The sequence below is a fragment of the Arachis hypogaea genome, chromosome 20 (assembly GCF_003086295.3).
Source record: "Arachis hypogaea cultivar Tifrunner chromosome 20, arahy.Tifrunner.gnm2.J5K5, whole genome shotgun sequence".
Taxonomy (NCBI): Eukaryota; Viridiplantae; Streptophyta; class Magnoliopsida; order Fabales; family Fabaceae; genus Arachis; species Arachis hypogaea.
This window is the reverse complement of record NC_092055.1, coordinates 28,214,404-28,233,849: the sequence shown is the minus strand read 5'-3', so window position 1 is coordinate 28,233,849 and position 19,446 is coordinate 28,214,404. Positions and strand designations below refer to the sequence as shown.

General features: G+C 35.3%; 1 non-coding gene across 1 annotated transcript; it reads left to right on the top strand.

The window, feature by feature from the left end:
- The first annotated feature begins 341 nt into the window (after nt 1-341).
- On the top strand, nt 342-449 carry LOC112788442 (small nucleolar RNA R71). Its single transcript, XR_003195805.1, has one exon. It is a non-coding gene; the product is annotated as a small nucleolar RNA R71 (small nucleolar RNA).
- The last annotated feature ends 18,997 nt before the right edge of the window (nt 450-19,446 follow it).

Here is a 19,446-nt window from a genome sequence, read left to right as displayed (position 1 = left end):
TCTTCTTCAGAAGATGCCTCTTGAGTACTGTTGGATGCAGCTTGCATTCCATTCAGACTCTAAGAAATCATATTGACTTGCTGAGTCAATATTTTATTCTGAGCCAATATGGCATTCAGAGTATCAATTTCAAGAACTCCCTTCTTCTGAGGCATCCCATTACTCACAGGATTCCTCTCAGAAGTGTACATAAACTGGTTGTTAGCAACCATGTCAATGAGTTCTTGAGCTTCTGCAGGCGTTTTCTTTAGGTGAATGGATCCACCTGCAGAAGTATCCAATGACATCTTAGCTAATTCAGACAGACCATCATAGAATATATCCAGGATGGTCCATTCTGAAAGCATGTCAGAAGGACACTTTTTGGTCAGTTCCTTGTATCTCTCCCAAGCTTCATAGAGGGATTCACCTTCTTTCTGTCTGAAGGTTTGAACATCCACTCTAAGCTTACTCAGCTTTTGGGGAGGAAAGAACTTGGCTAAGAAAGCCTTGACCAGCTTATCCCAAGAGTTCAGGCTATCCTTAGGTTGAGAGTCCAACCATATTCTAGCTCTGTCTCTCACAGTAAAAGGAAAAGCATGAGCCTGTAGACTTTAGGATCTACTCCATTAGTCTTAACAGTATCACATATTTGCAAGAATTCAGTTAAGAACTGAAAAGGATCTTCAGATGGAAGTCCATGAAACTTGCAGTTTTGTTGCATCAGAGAAACTAATTGAGGTTTAAGCTCAAAGTTGTTTGCTCCAATGGCAGGGATGGAGATGCTTCTTCCATGTAAATTGGAATTAGGTGCAGTGAAGTCACCAAGCATCCTCCTTGCATTATTATTATTTTCGGCTGCCATCTCCTCTTCCTGTTCGAAAATTTCTGAAAGGTGCTTGCTGGATTGTTGTAATTTAGCTTCTCTTAGTTTCCTCTTCAGAGTCCTTTCAGGTTCTGGATCTGCTTCAACAAGAATGTTCTTGTCCTTGCTCCTGCTCATATGAAAAAGGAGGGAATAGAAAAAATAATAATAGGGATCCTTTTTGCCCAGGTATAGAGGTTCCCTTAGGTGAGTGGAAGAAAAGAAGAGTAAATCTGAACTCAAAGAGAGAGAGGGGTTCGGATTTTTGGTGAGTGAGGAAGAGATGTTAGTAAATGAATAAATAAATAGAAGAAGATGAGAGGTGAGAGGATTTTCGAAAATAATTTTTGAAAAATTGGTTAGTGATTTTCGAAAATTAAAATCAAAATTTGAAACAATTAGTTAATTAAAAAGAATTTTTGAAAAAGAGGGAAGAGATTTTCGAAAATTAGAGAGAGAGAGTTAGTAAGGTAGTTTTGAAAAAGATAAAAAACAAACAAAAAGTTAGTTAGTTAGTTGAAACAAATTTGAAAATCAATTTTGAAAAGATAAGAAGATAAGAAGTTAGAAAAGATATTTTAAAATCAAATTTTTGAAAAAGATATGTTATGAAAAGATATGATTTTGAAAAAGATAAGATAAAAAGATATTTTTGAAAAGATATGATTGAAATTAGTTTTGAAAAAGATTTGATTTTTAAAATCACAATTAATGACTTGATTCACAAGAAATCACAAGATATGATTCTAGAACTTAAAGTTTGAATCTTTCTTAACAAGTAAGTAACAAACTTGAAATTTTTGAATCAAAACATTAATTGTTGATGATATTTTCGAAAATTATGAGGTAAAATTAAGAAAAATGAAAAAGATTTGATTTTTGAAAAAGATAAGATTTTTAAATTGAAAATTTGATTTGACTCATAAAAACAACTAGATTTTAAAAATTTTTGAAAAAGTCAATCCAAATTTTCGAAATTTATGAGAGAAAAGGGGAAGATATTTTTTTTTATTTTTGAATTTTTAATGATGAGAGAGAAAAATATGAAAATGATGCAATGCATGAAAATTTTGGATCAAAACAATGAATGCATGCAAGAATGCTATGAATGTCAAGATGAACACCAAGAACACTTTGAAGATCGTGATGAACATCAAGAACATATTTTTGAAAATTTTTATATGCAAAGAAAACATGCAAGACACCAAACTTAGAAATCTTTCATGTTCGGACACTATGAATGCAAAAATGCACATGAAAAACAAGAAAAGGCACAAAACAAGAAAACATCAAAATCAAACAAGAAGATTTACCAAGAACAACTTGAAGATTATGAAGAACACCATGAATGCATGATTTTTTTCGAAAATTTTATGCAAAATTTAAAACATGCAATTGACACAAGACTCATACCAAAAACACAATATTTTTGATTTTATGATTTTCTATTTTTTTTTGGATTTTTCGAAAATTATTTGAAAAAGAAAAATAAGGATTCCAAAATTTTTAAGAAGAATTCCAGGAATCTTTCAATATTACCCGAAAGCTCCAATCAAAGGGTTGGACATGGCTTAATAGCCAGTCAGCTTTAGGATATAAATCAGGTGGATGGAACAGCAGCAGGTGGATTAGCAACAACTGGCTTGCTCTTGATAATGTTAGGTTGGAAGCCCCAGTCCAAATAAATTTAGACATGGCTTTACAGCCAGCCAGGCTTCAACATGCTTCATGAAACACTAGAACTCATTCTTAAAAATTCTGAAGAACATAATAAAAATTTTGAAAAGAATTTTTATTTTATTTTTTTTCGAAAATAAAGGAGAATTTTTTTTTGAAAAATTTTTGAAAATAAAACAAAAAGAAAATTACCTAATCTGAGCAACAAGATGAACCGTCAGTTGTCCAAACTCGAACAATCCCCGGCAACGGCGCCAAAAACTTGGTATGCGAAATTGTTACTCTGAGATTGTAAAATTTGTTGTTCGTTCTCTCCCTTGGTAATGGCGCCAACAAACTGGTGCACAATACCATGGTCCAAGCATAACTTCACAACTTCGCATAACTAACCAGCAAGTGCACTGGGTCGTCCAAGTAATAAAACCTTACGTGAGTAAGGGTCGATCCCATGGAGATTGTCGGCTTGAAGCAAGCTATGGTCACCTTGTAAATCTCAGTCAGGAGGATATCAAATGGTTATGGAGTTTTCGAATAATAATAATAAATAAACAGAAAATAAAGATAGAAATACTTATGTAATTCATAGGTGAGAATTTCAGATAAGCGTATAGAGATGCTTTTGTTCCTCTGAATCTCTGCTTTCCCGCTGTCTTCATCCAACCAGTCTTACTCCTTTCCATGGCTAGCTTTATGTAAGGACATCACCGTTGTCAATGGCTACATCTCATCCTCTCTGTGAAAATGGTCCGATGCGCTGTCACTGCATGGCTAATCATCTGGAGGCATCACCGCTGTCAATGGCTACATCCCATCCTCTCTGTGAAAATGGTCCGATGCGCTGTCACTGCATGGCTAATCATTTGGAGGTTCTCGATCATACTGGAATAGGATTTACTATCCTTTTGCGTCTGTCACTACGCCCAGCACTCGCGAGTTTGAAGTTCATCACAGTCATTCAATCCTTTAATCCTACTCGGAATACCACAGACAAGGTTTAGACTTTCCTGATTCTCATGAATGCCGCCATCAATCTAGCTTATACCACGAAGATTCTGATTAAGAGATCCAAGAGATACTCATTCAATCTAAGGTAGAACGGAAGTGGTTGTCAGGCACGCGTTCATAGGGAATGATGATGATTGTCACGTTCATCACATTCATGTTGAAGTGCGAATGAATATCTTAGAAGCGGAATAAGTTGAATTGAATAAAGAACAGTAGTACTTTGCATTAATTCATGAGGAACGGCAGAGCTCCACACCTTAATCTATGGTGTGTAGAAACTCTACCGTTGAAAATACATAAGTGATGAAGGTTCAGGCATGGCCGAATGGCCAGCCCCCATGATCTAAGAACTAGATGTCCCAAGATGATCAAAAGATGTAAATACAATAGTAAAAAGTCCTATTTATACTAAACTAGCTACTAGGGTTTACAGAAGTAAGTAATTGATGCATAAATTCACTTTCGGGGCCCACTTGGTGTGTGCTTGGGCTGAGCTTGAAGTTTACACGTGGAGAGGTCATTCTTAGAGTTGAACGCCAGTTTGCAACGTGTTTCTGGCGTTCAACTCTGGCTTGTGACGTGTTTCTGGCGTTTAACTCCAGACTGCAGCGTAGAACTGGCGTTCAACGCCCTTTTACGTCATCTAAGCTCGGACAAAGTATGGACTATTATATATTGCTGGAAAGCCCTAGATGTCTACTTTCCAACGCAATTGGAAGCGTGCCATTTTGAGTTCTGTAGCTCCAGAAAATCCACTTTGCGTGAAGGGAGGTCAGAATCCAACAGCATCAGCAGTCCTTCTTCAACCTCTGAATATGATTTTTGCTCAAGTCCCTCAATTTCAACCAGAAAATACCTGAAATCACAGAAAAACACACAAACTCATAGTAAAGTCCAAAAATGTGAATTTAACATAAAAACTAATAAAAACATCCCTAAAAGTAACTCGATTCTACTAAAAACATACTAAAAACAATGCCAAAAAGCGTATAAATTATCCGCTCATCACTAACCCTCTCCAGATAGTCTTAGTGAAGCTGTAACTTGTTACGTTATCTGGAAGCATTTCTGCCTGCAACACCTGCACAAAATTGTTAGTAGAAAATACACATTGTTTGTCAAACTTCCAGACCACTCTATTCTCTCTGTTAACAGCTAGTTTAATCAGCCTTAGAGCATCATGTAATTGGTTTACAAGTTCCAACTCCCATTAGAAAAGCTCACGCCTCCATTGAAAGTTCCAAATCTACTTTAACCCATCCCAAAAGCCACACACCCCTATGACTGCTCGTTTTTGGATTGAAACCAAGAAGAGCCTTAGAAACCTATCCTTCAGAGGGCCACCACTTAGCCAAACATCTTCCCAAAAATGAGTTCTTCTTCCATCACCAATCTCTATGGACAAGCCAGATATCATTTTTTCTCTTATATGTTGCTCCTTTATCTGTAATTGACATATGTCCTTCCATGGAGCCCCTCTAGTAGGTAATGCCTGGGTTGATAATAGCGCATTAGGAGAGAGGTTGTTACATGATCATACCACCTTCTTCCACAACGGACACTCCTCCTTTGAGAACTTCCACCACCACTTAAACAGTAGTGCTGTATTACGAACCATCGCATCTCTGACACCTAACCCACCCAGCTTTTTTGGGGCTTGGACCACTTCCCAACTAACCAAATTCATACCGTTCCTGTCATCCTCCTTGCTCCATAAGAACCTTCTCTGTAATGAAATTAGCTTCTCCGCAACCACCTTCGGCATCTTATATAAGGTTAAGTAATATACCGGCAAGCTATTTAGTACTGCTTTGATGAGCACCAACTTCCCAGCTTTGTTCAGTACCTTAGATTTCCACAAGCTGAGCTTCTCCTCCACTTTGTCTATAATTGGCTTCCAAGTCTTAACCAACCTCGGGGTAGCTCCTAGAGGGACACCAAGGTATCTAACCGGAAGAGTAGCTTCTTTGCACCCCAGCAAGCTGCGCATACTTCGAACCTACTGATGTTCACAATTGATTGGGATCAAACTAGACTTGTCAAAATTGATACTTAAGCCCAACATCAACTCAAGGAATCGTAGAAGCCTCTTATAATTCTTAATGGTCTCCTCCTCCGACGGACAGAACAACACAATGTCGTCAGCAAATTGAAGATGTGACAATTCAATGTTGTTTCTCCCAACAAGTAATGGGGTTATCCGGCTATTTCTAACTGCATCTTCAATCATTCTGTGTAAGATGTCAACAAGAAGTACAAACAAGAATGGAGATAGAGGATCACCTTGTCTCAGACCTCTTTCCATCCCGAATAGCTTTGTTGGAGAACCATTTATCAACATCGATATAGAGGTTGTGCCGACACACTCCATAACCCATTCCCTCCACCTTCGGCCAAAACCCATCTTCTGCAGGACAATGTCTACAAAACTCCACTTGACCCTATCATATGCCTTTTGAAAGTCCAGTTTGATTATTGCCGCTTACTTTTTCCTCATTTTAATCCAATGTACAGTTTCACATGAAATAAATGCCCCGTCATGTATTTTTTGACCCTTAACAAATGCACTCTAAGTCTCTCCAACTAGGCCTGGAATAACTGACCTCATCCTCCTAACCAACACCTTAGAAATCATCTTATACACACAACCCACCATGCTAATTGGTCGAAGGTCCTTCATCTCCTTGGCCCCAATGAACTTTGGTGCCAAAGCAACCCAAGTTATATTAGCATCGGGCGGTAGCCTAGAAGTCTGAAAGAACCCCACCACAGCTGCTGTGAACTCAGCCTCAATCTCGTCCCAGCACTTCTTAATAAAATTGAAGTTGTACCCGTCACTCCCTGGTGCCCTAGAAGATTAACAATCCCATACCGCATCTCTAATCTCCTCAGCTGACGGCAATACCTCTAAGGCTGTAGCATCCTCTTCAGATATCGTACCCACCAGACCGTCCCTAAACCCACCATAGGAGACTCCTCCTGATGTTATAAATTCTTGTAGAACTCTTTAATAGCAATTTTTATTCTTGCTTGATTTCTTACCAACCTTCCATTAATTACCAGGGCATCAATCATGTTGTTCCTCCTTCTTGTTGAAGCTATGTTATGGAAGTACCTGGTGTTTTTGTCCATGTCCTTTGCGAGACGGAAATGTGACATCTGTTTCCAGTGTGATTCTTTTCTCACATACCACTTCTAATAGCAAGTCACTAACGCCTTTCTTCTTCCCTCCACTGTTCCATCATGTATACCATTGCTTACCATGTCATCTATCTTCTTGATCTCTTCCTCAAATTTCATAATTTTGTTATCCATGTCCCCAAAATTGTCTCTGTGCCATCTCCCTAACGGAATCGTCAAGGCCTTCAATTTATCTGTGAATTGTACCTCCCCTATCCCCCTCCATTCCTATTTAACCATTCTGTGAAAATCTTTGTATGTAAACCATGAGTCTAGGCTTTTGAACGGTTTAGGTCCATCTCTCAACCTTGAGTCTTCCACTATCATCGGGTAGTGATCTGACAAGCCCCTAGGTCCTCCTCTTAAGCGAATCTCTGGGAACTTCTCAACCCATTCCAGATTCACCAGAACTCTATCAATCCGACTGCAGAACTGGCCTCTGAACCACGTAAACTTACGGTCATTAAGCGGTAAGTCCAACAAGTGCATATCTTGTATCCAATCCTTGAAGTCCTCAGCGACGTTGTTAGGCTAGTAGTACCTTTTCTTTCTTCAATGTTTACAATCTCATTAAAGTCTCCCTTGAAGCAACAAGGGACCTAGCACAATCCGGTAGCATAGCTCAACTCCTCCCACACAACAAGTGTCTCCTCTCTAGTATGAGCACCATAAACCAAGAAAAATGCACAGTTGAAGTTACTCTTTAATATCATCCCTTCTACACACAACCATCTCTTCCCATTATAACAGTTACTCATTTTAAAATCAGTTTCATCCCATATTAACAACAACCCATCCGATGCACCATCAGCCTCTACATATACCCACCCAGCACTATCACACCCCTACAAACTAGCCACATCAAACTTCGTTACTATAGGCCTTTTAGTTTCAACCAGACCTAACATGTTTAGTCTATATTTTTTCTTTAGGACCTTTATCATTCTCATCTTACCATCCCCCCTCAACCCTCTAATATTCCATGAACTAAAAATAATCTTAAAAGATTATTACACACCTTGTTTTTATTCTTGGGTCTGCAATGCCTTGCTTTAGCCTTTTGTTTCGCCATTCTTCTTTTCTGAGAAACTTCATCATTTTGAGCTTGGAGAATAGCCATGATATAATCCTCTTCGTTGTACAGTATAGCACCAGATTCCACTGCTATTTGTCCTCTTGTTTTCCAACATTTGCTCCTCCAATGTTGAGCTCTGATTGTCACCAATTTCCACGTTATTTTCAGCTCCGTCTTCTCCCCGTTAAGCATCTTCAATACCCTCTCCACCCTGCACCAATACCTTCTGACCTTCATTTGACCCACTTCGTCTATTTACAACATCATATACAACACCTTCTTTCTTTGCCCTGCCTCTATTTACCATTTCACTTTCAATTTTGTTCTCTCCATTTGTGTCATTTTTATCATCAATATCCCCAAAATTCCCATCATCACTAACCTCGCCAAGACCGCCATTTTTTTCTCGGATAGTGCCTTCATCCCTATCGCCTCTAGCTGCCTGGATCTCTGCTCCATCATCCCCCTGGATCACTCTAATTCTTCCAGCATCCAACTCTATTGGTCCGTCACTAGTTGCTCATACCTGATAGCATCATCATCGCCGTTTCTAGCATTCCCCACCTTCTCGATCACGGCCCATTGTTCACCAGTACCAGATGGTTCTCCCATGGGTGGCTTCGCCGGTCAAAATCTCAGGCCTCTTCAGCTCCTCGTGATCGTTGGACCTGGGTCCAGCCAGCACCTACCGAGTCACTCCTACTTCCCTCGGCTTCTACACTGCGTATGTGATGGCTGCTCCTAGCGAGAATGCGCTGCACCCGACCCGGCTCCACCAGAACTGGCCCACCCGGACTGCCTATAGTAGCACCTATCCAATTTGGAGTTGCTGGATAATTTGGGTCCAAAATCATTGCAGAGCCCATATTGTTGCTAACCTTATTTTTGGGCTTATCTTTGCATCTGTTGTTGTGTTTTATTGTCCCCTTTATGGCACCCTTTGTAGTCCACCATTCAGATTGCCAAAATCCCAAGATGAAGTTTTTTTCGAATCATCTTTATTGCTCATAAACCCCTCTTCACACAAAATCAGCTCTCTTTTCAAAAGCCTCATTATTTGTATTGTATGTTACCAAATTAAAATGATCCTCTTTTGAATTTTCAAAATTCCACTCATTTAAAATACCCGTTGAATTTACTATTCTATCCTCATCTTCTTCATCCTTCCGCTTCACTACCATTAGCAGTTCAGCCGCCTGGTCTACGCATTCCGGTGGATTTGTATGCCTCACAAACCTGTCCGCCACATCTGTACAGTTACCTACAACACTTATCTTTTGTTCTTCACAACTTGTATCACCGACTGCAGTGTTGTCCAACTTACAACCTATGCCATATGTCTCGCGTCCCACCTCCTTTACCAACACATCAAGTTCGCTGATGCCTATTGTAATATGTATCCATTCATTGATCACGTCCATTACATAGGTATCAATTTGCACTCGTCCAACACTGAAGAAATTGCATGATTCCGTCATCGAATCGCACCCAACTATTCGCCCGACTCACCTCCTATAGTTTTAAAAGTTTCCACAGACCAAGCCTGCAACGGAACTCCAAAATATTCTAGCCACACTCTTCTAGTTTCACTTCGGTACGACTCCTCCCATCGCCAAACATAAGAAACTTGTAAAAGACTATTCATGTTAAGAATGTATGTCTCTTCTGTGCTCAACAGACTATCAAAGGTCAGTAAGGTTTTGTAAGCACCCAGTCCTCATACTTCGGTGACTTGAGGCAAGTTCTTTGCAACTTGATCTTTCAGCGAGTTGAAATTAATGGCCGTTGTTGTTCCACCCACAAGGCTTCTTTGTAACCAATCCAGGTTTTCTTTTGCCACAGTAACTTCCACATTTTTTGTCCACCAATTTCCATGTGGATCTAGTACTTTTGTGTGCTTACTTGGTTCTGTTGTTTTCTTCCGGTCCTCTATCTGAACCACTTCGCGTTGTGGCCGGTGATAAGTAGAGTTTTTATCCTCTTCTCTTCTTTGAGTTCTCCTCATGTCGTTCATATCTGGAATTCTCCTGTACTTTGCTTCTCCCACAAAAAGAACCTTACCTCTCAACCTCAATCGATTCATCTCCCTTATAGCTTTCAAGGCCCCTCCTTTCGTGGTGTAACATATGAACACAAAAATATATATATGATCACTTTTTTGTTTTCGTGATAAATATATGTCGTTTATGCGTCCCGTCCAGTTGAACAACTGAAATGGCTCTCTCTTCGATATATCTTCAGGAAGGTTTATTTCGTTGTTGAAGATAATGAATGATTCAAGTTTAGACTGTCAATTGAACTAGAGCAAAATGGATTATTATTTTGAATCGAATCAAGTGGCTAAGGTGTGGTTCGATTCTAGTTATTGTTGTTCGTTAGTAGTTTATGATTCTGTATGTAAATAATGTTCTTTTTGTTTGTGAAAATTGTTGTTCATGGTTGATGGTTTGAATTGAATCTAATGTAGGAATTCTAATATGAATTATTATTGTGATGAATTTGTTCCATTCTTGTTTCAGTGTATTTCGATTATAAATTAGTGTATTTTGAAACTCTTTCTGTGCATTTTAAAAATTTTTTGGCGTATTTATAGGTTCAAACTTTTAATTGAACTAGGGATAATTGTATCATTATTTTGAATCAAATCAAGTGGTGAGATATGGTTTGAATCTATTTAATGTAGTTTGTTAGTAGTTTATGATTTTGAAGTTGAATCATTTTGTTTTTGTTTGTAAAAATTTTTGTGCATAGTTAATGGTTTGAATTTGAATGAAATATACAAGTTCTAAATCTGATTTTATTATTTTGATGAATCCATTTTGTTTACATTTTTGGTGTATTTTAGTTGCTAATATGGTTTATTTTGGACCAATTTTGTTGAATTTTCAGTTTCTGTACAATGTTGCTAAGCAGCTTGTTCCAAAGGTTGGATGACTTTTAACACGAAGAAGTTGAAAAATTCTAAAATATTATTCTAAATTGGTAGGTTTTTCTATGAAAATTTGGAACACAAATAAGAAGGAAAATGAAATTAAGAACCAATTGATTACATGTATCAGAGAGGAAAAGTGGAAATCGAACATATCTCCACTTGAGAATACAAAGCCTCTGCTGGATTAAATTATCCTGCAAGAATTTATATGCATATATTGAAGGACATTGGTGTTTGGATTATTTCGAAGGTTGTGTTGCATCATTCACATCCGTGCTGTCCAAATCAAGTAGAGGTACTTAAGCAACGCAGGCAATTAAGCATGTCTGTACAACGTACAATAGAGAATAATGAGGAAATTGGAACCAAACCAAGCAAAACTTACCAATCATTTGTCGCAGCAGTAGGGGGTCATCGTGAATTAAGTTTCATTGAAAAAGATGTGAGAAATTACATCACGAGAGAAGTGCAGAATGTTTCAGAACTAGAGGATGCAAAAGAATTTGGGAAATACTTATTAAGAATGAAAGATGTAAACCCCGTAAAATTAGTAAATAATTAGTCAATAAATTAAATTTTTATAAAGAAAATAAAAAATATGAATATTATATTAAATTAGGATAGAGCTATTTAAAACAAGAATTTTGACACTAATTTCAAAGAAATTGGCCCAAGATTAGACCGAACGGGCCGAACCGGGCCCGTGGGCCCAACCAACCCATCAATTAAATGAGCTTTCCCCATTTGGCATGCAACACACTGAGAAGCTCAGCATGAAGGGGAAGAACATGTAAACTTTCTAACCCTCATTCAAACACTCAGATTGCTATATCTTCTCACTCTGAGCTCCGATTGCCGCACCGTTTGCGGCCACGCGACCACCGCATCAAGCTTTACAAATCCATCGAAACAATTACATAGGTAACCCACTTTATCACTCTCAGCCTCTCCTTCCTCTAATTTTTCGAAATTATGTAAGTGGTGTTGAATTTTTGCCTCTTTGATGTATTAGGATCTGATTAGCTTGAGAAAAATATTCACTCTTACTTATACGATGCTTGGGTAAGGTGAGGATACTAGAACTCTAGCTAATCTCTTGAATTGGTGTATTGGGTAATGAATTTGGGTATGTATGTGTGATATATGTGAAATTAGGTGTGTATATGTATATGTTGGAGCTTGAATTGTGAGCCATGGAGCTTGGTGGAGGTTGGGTGCTTGTGCCTTGGTGATTTTGGACAATATGTAAAAAAGCGGCCAAGGTATGGTTTAGGTTTCACGTATGCAATATATAATGTTCTGAGAAAACTTAGGCTAGTTGACCATACGATAGGCTGGATGTCTGATTGTGCTTAATGTTTAGTAGAACTTATGGAGGATGTTGAATGAGTGTGAGAAAGGGAATGAGGACTATTGCTTGTGGTTGATGGTGATTTAGTGAGGATTATGAATACGAAATTGTTATTGTTGTTTCATTGATATCTCATGATTGCTTTGGATATGGATTGGTTGGTTTTGAGTAGTGGAATGATGTGTTGTATATTGTAGAAAGAATGAGAATGTTGAGAAGGAAAATTGGGTTGTGTTATGTTGTGTAGAACCTTAGAGTTATGAATGAGAATCTTGTTTTGGTAAAAGTTTGAGGTTTGAGGTTTGTGAAAAAATTAGTTTTTGGCCAAACTTCGGCGAGTCATAACTCGGCTTCTGGACCCCCAAATTTTTTCAAATCTATTTTATATGAAAATTAGGTCCGTGAAGTTTACGGTGTTCAAAGAATGGATGAAAAATGTTTTAAAACGAAAAAGTTATGCGCGTTGAAAGTTTGGTATTGAAATTGGAAATTCTGCAGCTTTTCAAACTTTGCAAAATTTTTGGTAAAACGTACGCCCACGTGTATGCATGACCTGGGATTTGCGTACACGACCAACCCTTTTGGGTTGGGAATCACGCGTACGTGAGCAAAGATTTTTCACGCATACGCGAGCAAAGATTTTTCACGCCCACGCGTACGCGTGGCCCCTATTTTTGCAAATTTGGGTTTTTGAGTTTTAAACCTAATTTCAAACTTCTAAACCTCTATTTTTGTTCTTTTAGTCATAAATTATAGTAGTAAGCCTTGTAATTAGATGAAGTTAGGAAATGGAGATAACTTGGGGGTGAAGTAAAGCTGAAAAAGTAATGAATTAAGTTTGGAAATATGTAAACTTGGAGTGCAATTGATGCTATGACTTTGATGGTAGGAATATGAAATGTTTATAAATGATTATGAATATTATTTGGCTTATGCACTTAAATGATCTGAGATACAATTTTCTCTGTGTAAAGTTCCGTGGCTTGCCACCATGTGTTTCAGGTCGAAACTCGATACTCTGTTGACCTTACGTCGTAAGGGTGACCGTGCACGTATAAATTCCCGGGAATGGTAACCCCATTGAGTAAAATGAATGTATGATTTATGAATTAAAAGAGAAAAATCTATGCATAGACTCATGGAGATGCGCGACGGGGGACAGTCCAAGGGTTTAGCAAACCGAACTTGTCAGGTTGGCTTGATAACCGACAGATGAGCCTCATCATTCATAGGACAGGCATAGATCATGTGCATTTTGTTTGTTTTATTTGTTATGCATTATTTGGGAATGCCTAATTGAATATATTATGTTAACTGTTATATTTTCTACTTGCACTACTTGTTTCCTACCTGTGCTTGCAATTATCTGTTTGTCTGTCTTTGCAAACTCTCCGGAGATAGAGGATCGGAGGAAAGGTGGAGAGGTTTAAAGTTGAGATTAAGTTTAAGCTAGGTTTAGAACTCCTAAAATGACCACCCTTTCTATGGATTCTTTAAGCTTGATATCTGAGTGTCGGCATTCTAGCATTGCCTCTGGCATTCCCAGGACCTTATGTATTATGTGTGTGGCATCTTTACCATGCTGAGAACCTCTGGTTCTCACTCCATACTGTGTTGTTATTTTTCAAATGCAGGTCGAGAGGCTCCTCAGTAGGCGTCTGGACTTTTGTAGCGGAGCGGTTTCTGGGTTTTATAGTTTATGTTTATATGTGTACTTAACTCTCTGAACATCTACTTTATTTTGTACCTCTTAGAGGTTTATAGAGAATAAGGGTTATCTTTGTATTTTTGGACTTTGGGGTATGTATGTATGTATGTAAATATTCTCCGGCCAGCCTTAGTTTCGCAGGCTGAGTTAGGAGCTTGTTATATCGTTTCCTTATATCTCTACTTCTATTTTTCTTTTTAGTGATACCTATAAATTTTAGATTTCTTCGTACGCAAGTAACCCGATTTTCTGAGTGTTGCGCTTTTCATTTTGCGAATTTGCTTTACCCATTTTTCAAGCCTCCTCGTATACTGTGTTCTTTTCAATATTATTATGTATATATTTTGTTTTAGAGGTCGTAATACCACACCACCTCTATTTTACGGCTTAAGCGTAAAGCTCTGTGTGGTAGGGTGTTACAAAAGTGAAGAATCAGAATTTCTTTTTTCGAGCTTGAACTTGAGGTTGATCAGTCAATTAAGATTATTTTTTGTGACGACCCAAGAAGCAGGGTTTTCTGTGAATATTTTGGAGATGTTATTTCATTCGATACTACTTACAATACAAACAGATAATATGCTATTCTAGTTTATGTGTATTTTGATATTAATTTTAGTGTACTTAGATAGTTTTTCGGTGTATATATGATTTGTTTCTGTGTTGTATTTAGGTATAATCTAGTTTTTGGTTCTTTTGTTGAGGTGAATCATCACGGTCAGTCAATACTTTTGGGATTTGCTTTGTTGAAAAAAGAGGATATTGAATCATTCAAATGGTTATTTTAATGTTGACTTCGTTGCATAGGAGAAAATGCTTCGAAAGGCATTCTTACAGATCAATGTACATCGATGCAAAAGGCTATTGAAGCTTGTATGGCTACAACAATTCACTGTTGGTGTATTTGACATATCATGAAGAAGATCCCAAGTAAATCAAATTACTACAAGTGACACGAAAAAATTGAATACGAGATGAGTCATGTTGTTTGGAACTCTTTTACAAAAGAATCATTTGATAGGAATTGGAATGATTTTCTGATGAAGTATGGTGTTAGGGACAACAAGTGGCTTTCAGGTAATGGTGTCTTTGTTAGGATTAACTGATGTTGTTAGTTTTAGTGTGTGGATATTTATATGTTTTGCTTGGGTAGTAGAGGTGTCAAAAATTATGTCTTTCAGTGTATTATGGTGCTAATTTAAGTATTTTTTTGATTTTTTCAGAGCTTTTCAAAGATCATCATTTATGGATTCCAATTTATTTAGATCACCGCTTCTGGGGCGGGATGAGAAACACACAAAAGAGCGAGAGTATGCATGCTTTTTTTAATAAGTTTATTATGTGTAACAGCTCACTTATCCAATTCGTCATACCTTGTGCAACAAAATTCCCAATAGAAGCTCAATTTCAGCATGTGTATACTCACGAGAAGTTCAGAAAAGTCCAAGCACAATTTAGAGAAAAGGTGAATTGCGTCACAAGATCAATGCAGTCTGCTCTAGGTTATACGACATATGAAGTTGTAGAACAGGTTTTTAACTCAACATTCAAAAAGTTTGTAGTTACATACGATGCAATATCAGCTCAAGTTAAATGTCAGTGCTTATTATTCGAGTCAAGAGGGATATTGTGCCGTCATTCTCTAAGCGCATTAAGCTTTGAGAGAGTAAATAAAGTGTCACCAAGATATATATTGGAATGATAGAGTAAGAACGTAAAGAGGAGGCACACACATATATCAAGAGTAGCCATGACGAGCCTATATTGGAGCAAAGAAATAGCAGATTTGATGATTTGGTGTTTCGGTCACAAAATATTTGTGAATTTACATTAGAATTTGAGGAGTTGACTGCGATTCGGCACTGCGCATATGACAATGCTATGGCTGAGATGCAAGAATACAAAACCAAAAGCAAAGGAAAATGTCTGTTATCTCACGAAGATGCTTCGTTGGAAGATATTAATGAGCTTCAAAGCCCTCCATGAGTGAGAACAAGAGGACGTCCAAAAAATAGATTGAGATCAAACACCGAAAAACAGATTGTAAATGCTTCAAAGAAACATAAAAAGAAAGCTCTAAGTGAGGTAAAACTCATATTCTTTAAACAATGAAAATTGAGTTTGTTCATGTTAATAGTTTGGCTAATATATGACTTACGTTTTGCAGTTGAACCTTTTTTATGGTGGTTCATTGGTGCAGTCAAACTTCACTCATTATCATGAATATATTATGAATTATCATTTTAGAGATTGAAGAGAATAAGATAGATTTTTGGTGTTTTTATGAATCTATTTCGTTGTTATTTGACACAATTTCGGTATAATCTATGTAATATTTTTTTATATAGAAATGAGGTTTAGTGTTTATATTTTCTTGTTTTGTTCAATTTTATGATATTTTAAAATTAGTTTTTTTTTTTCAATTATTTAATGAGATTTATTTGTTTTAAATATACAGTACACGGACAATATCACTACAGCAGAACCACAGTTTAGCAGCGGTTTATATGAGGATTAGTGATGGTTTTTAACTGCCGCAAAACGAGTTACCAACGGTTCAAAAACCGTCGCAGTATAGGGCGTGGACATTTGATTTTGCGGCGGTTTCGTTGAACCGCTGGGAAACCACTTGCTTGGCGTCGATTGATTTAGCGGCAGTTTCAACTGCCGCTATTTGGCCAACAGAAAATTCGATCGCATTTTCTGGCGATTTTGAACCGCTGCTGTTCTTTTGACCATTGTGTTTTTTGAAATGTATTCTGCGGCGGTTCCAAACCGTCGCTATCTGATTTTCCAAAAAAATTAAATTTATCTTCGACCATTTGATAATCGCCGCTATTGTTCCATCTAAATGGCCACAAAATGACTGTATTTTGCACCGGCAATCAATGCTCTTTTAATTACTGTATTATTTTTTTGTTATTTTTTGAATTTTTTCTGATATTAGAAAACTTAATTATTTTGTAACTGAATGAATAAATTGATGGGTGAACGAATATTGGCAAAACTGATAAAATTATTCATTAATCAAAATCTATACCAATATATAATGGGATACACATGTTTAGTGTCAAATTCTTTCTTCTTCTATTGTCCCGGTTTCTTTTTTATTAAAAATTTGGTTTACCCACGATAGAATTTAAAAACTGAACCACTCCTAATAGAGAAAACTGACACTACGTACTCAAGATACATGATATTTTAAAATTAAATTTATTAATTATATTTTTATCTTTAATTTTTTATGATATTTTTCAAAAATTATTAAAATATAAATAATTAATATAAATAAAAAAATAAAATATAAAATATAAATAAAATAGCCCATAATACAAATAAAATTATTTTTTATTTTTTATTAATTATATTATTTTTAATTAATAATATAAATAAAATTACGTCAACAAAATATTAATTATTTACTATTTTTTATAAGTATTTTTTATACATAATACCCCATAATATAATAGTATATAAGTGATCAATATATAAGTGATCAATATATTATTATAGTATAATAACTGATAGTATATAAAATATATTTATTTTATTATTAGTTATTTCAATGGGACAATAGTATTTAAAGTATAAAAAAAAATAAATCATTATTAACTAAAGTCATTGGACTATACCAATATATAATGGATTATACCAATGTATAATGGGAATAAGAAAATTTAGTATCCAATTTTTCTTACTATTTTACCCCTTTTTTTGTTAAACATTGGATTCAATATAACAAACATTTTACTACAGTCTTCCATGTTTATTATTTTTTAATCAAGGAAAGAATTTACCTTAGGATAGAGTACCAAACTGATTCACCATCAACCCACGACGTATTTTAAAAATGAAAAAAAAACTGCTACTACTACGTATTCACTTTAAAAACTAACTCACCACCTTCAATCATACTTAACAGAATTAAATTACTCCTTCCCTTTCAATCTTGGTCTCACAAAACTTTTTCTTCTCTACATATCATTGTTATCTTTCTAACAAATAGAAATGGAAACTTCACGAAATCAACAGCCACGTCAACGTCGACCCACTTGGACAGATTATGCTAGGCGAAGAAGACAGAACATTACCGAAGAGCAAAGACAACAATACCGAGCTAGAAGACCGGCAAATTATCAGGAGATTATTCGACAAGGAAAATAAATTGCCATCCCAACTGATACAACTACAATTCCAAACACTGGTGGAAGTACCCGATTAACTACAAACATAGAGGTAGCTAGATTCACTACAATTAGACAAATGGCCAGAGCTACCACCTATTTTCAATTTGTTACAGGTAACACGATAACTAAATTTAAATTTCTTTGTTATGAATTGAATTAGTTCTTAATAATTATATTTTACTTTTCAAAAATACAAGAATGGAAGCACATGACAATAGAACTGCCACAGGTAACATAAATCAAAATAACATACACAAAATTAAACAAATTAATATTACTATACATGGTTTAGTATCCAAAATATATATCATGAAATTATACATTCTTAATCAAACAACACATCAATCATATATCAAGTTATAAAGTTAACATTAAAAATTTGGTATCTAACTTTTTTAGACATCATTCATCCTTAAAAATAATTTAAAAATAAATTAATGGTCAAAATAATAATAATATTTTTTTAATATATTTCATTTTCATCTTACAATATAATATATAACGTAATATATAATATTTATATATTTATATTTATATTAAAAAAGAATAAAAAATAATGTCATGTAAGACTAACGACAAAAACAAAAAGTACTCTTATATTAAAGTTTATGATAATGATTTCATAATCAATAATAAAATTTATATATTAAAGTAATGAATCAATATAACATTAAATTTTTTAACAACACGTTCATTTAATTTTTTTAAATTCTTTATGTTCTCATATTTTAGAGCTTTGGTAATGATATATATTTCTAAAAAATTAAAAATAAAATTAGGATATATTTTACTTACATATAAATATAACGGTTAAAAAATTACAAGAGCTATTTATACCAATATATAATGGGAATACACATGTTTATATGTTTAGTATCCCATTCTTTTTTTCTCTTTTGTCCCTGTTTCTTTTTTATTAAAAAATGGATTTACGCACGACAGAATTTAGAAACTGAACCACTTCTAATAAAGAAAACTGACACTACGTACTCCGCATACATGATATTTTGAAATTAAATTTATTAATTATATTTTTATCTTTAATTTTTCATGATATTTTTTAAAATTATTAAAATATAAATAATTAATATAAGTAACGTTATACTATAATCATAATAATGATGTAAATAAAATTACGTCAACAAAATATTAATTATTTATTATTTTTTATTAGTATTTTTCATACATAATAGCTCATAATACAATAGTATATAACTGATCAATATATCATTATAGTACAATAACTGATAGTATATAAAATATAATTATTTTATTAATAGTTATTTCAATGGGACAATAGTATTTAAATTATAAAGAAAAATAAATCATTAACTAAAGTCATTGGAATAATTAAATCTACAACACATGGTTTACATATTTTTGATGTCCAATATTTATTTTTTTTAAAAATTACATATAAAAGTGTACTCATTAATCAAATCCGTACCAATATATAATATAATGAACTATACATATCGGTTAAAAAAATT